The sequence below is a fragment of the Lactuca saligna genome, chromosome 8 (assembly GCF_052625555.1).
Source record: "Lactuca saligna cultivar CGN05327 chromosome 8, ASM5262555v1, whole genome shotgun sequence".
NCBI classification, from domain to species: Eukaryota; Viridiplantae; Streptophyta; class Magnoliopsida; order Asterales; family Asteraceae; genus Lactuca; species Lactuca saligna.
In genome coordinates, this window is record NC_136424.1 from 221,114,390 (window position 1) to 221,121,448 (window position 7,059).

Below are 7,059 nucleotides of genomic sequence, written 5' to 3' on the forward strand. Positions count from 1 at the left end.
TAGATGCTAGAGTGGTTAAGCTTATTGTCTAACATAAGCTCTATAACTTTATACATTTTAGATAAAGATAAACCATTTCATCCTCGGCTTAATATAAGTATCTAATCCACTTGTTTGGTTGGAATATATATATATATATATATATATATATATATATATATATATATATATATATATATATATATATATATATATATATATATATATTTGTTGCAACATTCATATTTCCAATATAGCATTATCACTCTGCATCTACTAACTACATTTATGTAGATTCTATTTAGAAAAATATGTATATATAACACACATATGGCACATAAATAATTATATGAAAATTTGGATTGAAGATTAAGTAATTGAAAGTAATAGGCATTATCCATATGTGGACATTAATTACATGGAAGGAATTATATGAGTGACACATATCATATTAGAGAGGTTTTCAAACTTATCAAATAGTTTGTAGTACATATGTATTGGTCGCTTAAGAATATCCATACTTATTTGCTAGTGGCTAAGCTATCCAATCCTTAGAAGGAATTCAAAATTTTAGTATAATTTGATTGTGCCTAGCCATTAAGACAAAAGTTTGTAGTACATATTGGTTGATTGCTTAAGAACCAAACATTAAGACAAAAGACCAAAAAACAATTAGATTTCGGTTTGAACATCAACATCCAGAAAACTAGTAACACAAGAAGCCAGGAGATGTTATTGCCTTTAGTTATGTTATGTAGACGATAAAATGCTTGTTTTGGATGGCAAGTGAAATAAATACATCAAATGTCATGAGGGAACTTGAAACCTTTACCTATATCTATGGGTAAATGGCACGATCTTTTCTTCGATCTTATCATCAAGTGTCCCAGGAATGTATATAACCATGATGTATTATAGTTGACCAAGTAATAAGAGTATACGTTGCAGGGCATTACATATGTAGAGAATTGGTATATACTTAATGTTTTCATAGATTCATTATCATGAATAAGTAAAAGTTTTGATTAAAGATTATCCTTTGATTATCTTGAAAGTACTAGTGTTAGTGATAATTTGAAAATGGTTGTAGCTCGACAAATTCAAAACATGAAAGGGGCACGAAACAGTAAACTTTGTGAACTTTTCCATATAATCCTATTTGGATAAGAGTATGAGAAATTTAGCGTTATAAGATCACTTAATTGTAGCAAAATTTTAATCAAGAAAGTTGATGTTCCGATAATGGAGCTAGGTCGACAAACTGATAAGCTATTATAAAACAACCAAAGATATTATTCTGAATACAAGACAAGCACGACTACAAAAAGCTTCTAGGTCTCGGTTAAATCAATTAAATCACCCAGTTTTAACTGGATCTTATAACCAACATGTCATATGTAAAGAAAGAAATAGAACCCGATTTTTAAAACCAACTCTTGTTTGCCACAGATGAATACGGTTGTACATTAAACTGGGACATATAAGTGGAACATAACGCAAAATACTTGATCATATATGAAGATTAGGACGTGGTCCTACCCTACGAAACCGAGTCATATAAGGATAGAAGAGCCCGATTCTAATCCCCAAACTGGATCATATAAGGATTAAATATGGACTGGTTCCATTCAAATAACGTGGTCTTTTCAGCCTTGTAAAAAACAATTATAATCACAACACCAGATATATAACTACACGAAACTAGGTTAACTAAAACGAAGCATGGTTATAAGAATTAAATTGGCAACAACTTTATTCAAATAACCATAATATAAAGAAAACAATTGATAAAAAGCAAAATCTGATACTTGCATCCAAAGCACACATTCAAAACAAAACAAAATTTATGCATTGATGAACAAATTATATTATTATAAACATGCAAACATAACCAATCGTTATAGTCATCGATAAAAACTTGCTTAAGTGCTGATAAAAACTCCTTGATTTGGTCATTTCATACTACATAAAACTTACATAAATAAATTCAAAAAAGAAATTGTTTTCCCATGCATATGTATTGTCCAATAATCAAGTGTTGCAGCTATCCTCCATCCTCACTGAAAAACAAAGCACAATAAATAATTAGTTGTTTTTCTAGTATTTCATAGGAGTTAAATTGAGCAAAAAATCATTAAACTAAAATTAGGATGTTATAAAGATTAACAACTAACCTTATATGCGCTTTTTGAAAACCACATCATTCATAAAAAATTTAGAAATTTTCTGACCCATGTAGCAATGGTTGTAACCAACCCCTTTTCCTCGAACATAGGTTTGTCATTCCAAAGGGTACCAAACTACATGAAATAAAATTAAAACTACAGAATAACGAAACAATTTGTTTCTTGCTTTAGAAGAAATAATTTTTTACAGAAGTACTTACTCTACTCGAAAATCCACGTTGTCTGTTCAACACAAAATCAATGATGCAATATATATATATATATATATATATATATATATATATATATATATATATATAGCAAGGTATAACGCTTTTGCAGGTATGACACGATAAGAAACGATTTTCCATGATGAAGACGTATCGCATTAACGAGATAATTGACAACATCACTCGGAGTTCCCTGACAGGTTTTCCCAAGAATCTTATACGGGTTTAGGAAAGCACACTTGCCTAGCCGTTTCCGAACCATTAAGTGTAGAAGGCTACAAGCAATATTACAAACCATTTACAATCAAGTAATATCTTACAAGCAGTCTAAAAACAAAATATCATGGAAACAATTTATAGTAAAATTTGAATGCGCTTACATCTGCTAACTTGTTATGATGGACAAATCAGTTGTTTGTTTTTTCAACAAAGGATTATAATCTTCATATGTTACTGAAAAATAAAACGCCCCTGTCTAGCATCGGCTACCACATGAACCACTAGGTTTGTCTTCAAAAGGCCACGAAGTGATTCTATTGGCCTTGGTTTGTTGGCCTTTAGTTTAGACATGTTTTTTTTCCATAACAACCTTTGCCGTTGATGGTTGCGCACTTGTGGTATAAATTTGGTTATGTAATGGTGTCTTGCTTTGTTGTTCCTATTAATAACTCATTTTAATTATCGAGAACATTGTATATGTCATTCTTAAACATTAAAATATTTTATTTGTCAGCCTAAATATAATTTTTTGATGTTTAATAGGAGCATATAGGGAATTCTCCCATTTCAGAAAATTTATATATGGTAGATAAAAAGTTAGAGGATAATGAAGATGTACCTTACTAAGAACAATTATGACCCGCAACCATTGAATTATAGTGCTAATTGCATATTCTAGGATACCAACTTCATCTGTCATCACATGAACAAGAATACCTATATATCTTTCATCTATGTTGTCTATCATAAATTGTAAGTGATTTTCACATAGAGAAAGTTAGTGAACTAACACATCATTATAAGGAAAGAGCATCCCTCTAGCACATTTTTGGTTCATATCACCATAATGTAACACGAAATCACAATGAGTAATAGTTTGCAATCATATAGCATCTAGTGTATTTCATGTATCTAACATGTTAGAAATTTGATATAAAACATAATTTGACAGCAACGTTCAAAGCAAAATGGTATTAGGAAATTCAAAAAAACGTAAACCTAACACATTAAAATAGAAAAATATGCTAAATTAAAATAAATATGCTAAATATAAAAGGTTGGAACTATTTTAGTATATTTTCTATCATACACGGACCATTATTATACATTTGTATAACATAGTGATCAATTCTGCATTTCTATACATTTTTGGTTTATAACATCATAAGGTAACACCCGGAAACCCTCATTAGGGAAGTTCCATTTCCAAAAAAAAAATCACAATGAGTAATAGTCTGCAATCATAGAGCATGTAGTGTATTTTATGTGTCAATATGTTAGAAAATTCAATATAAAACATAATTTTACAGCAAAGTTCAAAGTAATATGATATCAGGAAATTTAAAAAACATAAACCTAACACATTAAAACAGAAAAATATGCTAAATTATGCATTTCTGTACATTAAGGTACCTTTTGTGTAATTATTTCTACATAGTGCCTTCTTTTGTAATTCATGGATTTGTAATTGCTTCTTACAGGGACCATTTCCATAAAAAAAAAACTTATAGGGACCGTTTTGTAATAGCTAGAACACAGGAACCATTCTGTTATTTTTACACAAACTCTATTTATCTAGTTTTATTGTTTGCTCTGTACAACACATACATAACACATAATAGGAATATTTTGTAACTTTTTTGAAACACTTGGACATCATAGAAGACTCTGATTAGTCATCAGCTCTAACTCAATTGTGTATCTATTCTCGTACACGCTTTTACTCGAAACAAGAAACAAGTGAATTAGATTATTCTTTTCCTAACTTGTACCACATAATTACAATAAAGTTATGTAATCAACTAGAATTAGTGATAAAAATAAATAAACCGAATCATTGAGTTATGGATGTTATTAGTTGTTAAAGGTTGATGTTATAATAAAGAATTACCTTTATCATATCTAAAGCATCCAATGTCCAAGTCGAGCTAGAACTATTGTTTTGAACAGCGAAGCATACATTATTCGAAACTTGGTTCCTAGACTCTTGCATCACAAACTTTGTTCTTAACTCTTCCAATTGGGTCATAGCTTGATCTCACTGAACGTGCATCAAATTTTATGTAAAAGATAAGGTTCCACTTCAGTTTTATATTGTTTATGGTCTTTTTATTATTCTTTAATCTTTATCAATTTTGGTGAAATATTTGAACTATATATCACCTAGAACTTGCACCCAAGAGTAGATCATAACCATCGATCACCATACTATGCATCACATTTACTATATAACTTCTTACCAATAATAAAGTCGACCAAAAATGTGTTTCCCAGTTGAATGCAACCTTTTTCGTGGCCATCAACCGCTATTCTGGTAGTCAGCATCTCAATTATAATCACCATCTTCATCTTCTTTTGCAAGTATCTTACCAGCAAAACTACAAGCAACCAACCTGGTACCACCTGTGTTGACTCCTTTACCATATATTGGTTGCACCATTCAAATGCTTCTAAATCGACTAACTTTCCGATGGATCCACAAACTCATGGACTAATTTAATATCCCAATACTTTGCATGTAGCTAGAACCATCAACCCATGTCATTGCAGTCTCCTGTCGAAACCTAGCATGCAAGGTCCTAAGAAAGCAAGACTTAGTATTTTCTTTCGAGCCTGAAACCTTATCAACTTATCTAGTAAGTCACGGATATTAAACAACTATTATGTCCCCTCCTGGAGACCAATGGAAGCCAATCACTTGTTTAGCTACATTCATAATCAAATAAAAAAATGATACCCCTACTGAGGGTGGGTTAGTAAATATTCGAAACACAAGCCATCTTTATTTTGGAAATTTGATATGGATGATGATTTTTGGGACAACATTCTTTACAGGTGCGATGGAAGATGAGGTACAGGTGAAGAAGAAACAGAACATGTCGCGTCTGTTTTCACCATCCATTAGTATCTTTATGCATTTTCGCTTTTTTCTCATGGTTGAGGGGGAACACTGATTTTGAGGGCCGTCAAAAGATTATCAGAACGGTCATTCAAAGATTTCGTAAGTACCAAGATGTTTTGATTGATGAATGGATTCTAACGTGGAAAGATGGAGTGCGAAAGGTAAAAGAGAACGTCCTTGATGTTCTTATTAACCATGAAAGCCCCAAGCTTACCAATCAAGAGATCAAAGCCTAGATATTAGTAAGATTCACATGCAACTCTTAATGACTTCAAAAATATTTATATCCAAAATCGTAACAAAATATTATAGAGGTTAATCTCTTCATAAGAGTTGTTATAAATCTCTTTGTCAAGTTATTGACTTTTGGTGTTTTCTTGCTGGCTTGCCTAATTTTGGTGTCACATTATTGACTTTTGGTGTTTTCTTAGACTTATTTGATTGAATAACAATAGTTTAGGTTTTATCAAAAGTTTTAATTTAGAACTATTCATATTTGTAAATGTCGGACTTGTTTTCAACTCAAAAAAGTTAAAGCAAACAAAAACACCAATGTTGTCAAGATTGTGATTTTTTGTATGATTCTTTTTGGTTTGCAAGATCGGAATCGGGTAAGAACACCACGTCAATCAATGAATGTGTAAAAAAACAGATTACAATTTGTCAATTTTTATAGAATGGTAGGATCGGATCGTATCCCGATCCTACGATCTCATATATAAAGCGATCGTATTACGATCTGACACGATTTTTATGGGTAGATTCTTAAGATCTCACAATCCTACCTGAGAATAAACTTTTAAAGTAATTTTAAATGTTATGTTGAACTTATTTTATCAAGTAATAGTAGTTTCCATTTTGATCATATTTTTATATTCATTATCTTTACTTGGGATGGACTTATTGTTGTATGCATCATGTTATTTTTTAATTCAAAAACTTAATTAAATATAAATAATTATAAAATTATAATTATATTTATATATATATATATATATATATATATATATATATATATATATATATATATATATATATCTTAAGACATCTTTGTGTTTGTGAATAGTTCCATGTTTTGATTGAGTTTCTTTATTAATTTTTTTCTTTTTTGTACATTGTATTTTTCCATAATAGTGAGTCAGTGATGCTACGTGTGATTTCCTATCTATGTAGCTTCTTATTTTTCCACATTTCATTCATCGTTTCCTCATCCTCTCCCTTGCCCAATCGCATACAGTTGCTTCCACCACTTTCAATTTCTTTCATTTACCTGTCGGAGATAGTCACTAAAATGGAACCTTTTTCAGTTTCCTTCCCTTACTCTCCACTACCATTAGCATAGTCGTTTATTATTTGGGTTCTCACTCGATATTTCAACTAGGTGAGATTGCACCATTTACTTCTTTTGCAGTTGTGTTTTATATTTTATTTCTTCAGGGTTTACTAATTGATTGTGTTTTCTGTGGCTATAAAGAGGTCAAGCTCCAATGAGATCCACATCGGTCGTATTGGTGTATTTTATAAATTACACATCCTGCCGATGTATCCTATCGATTCCCTTTTC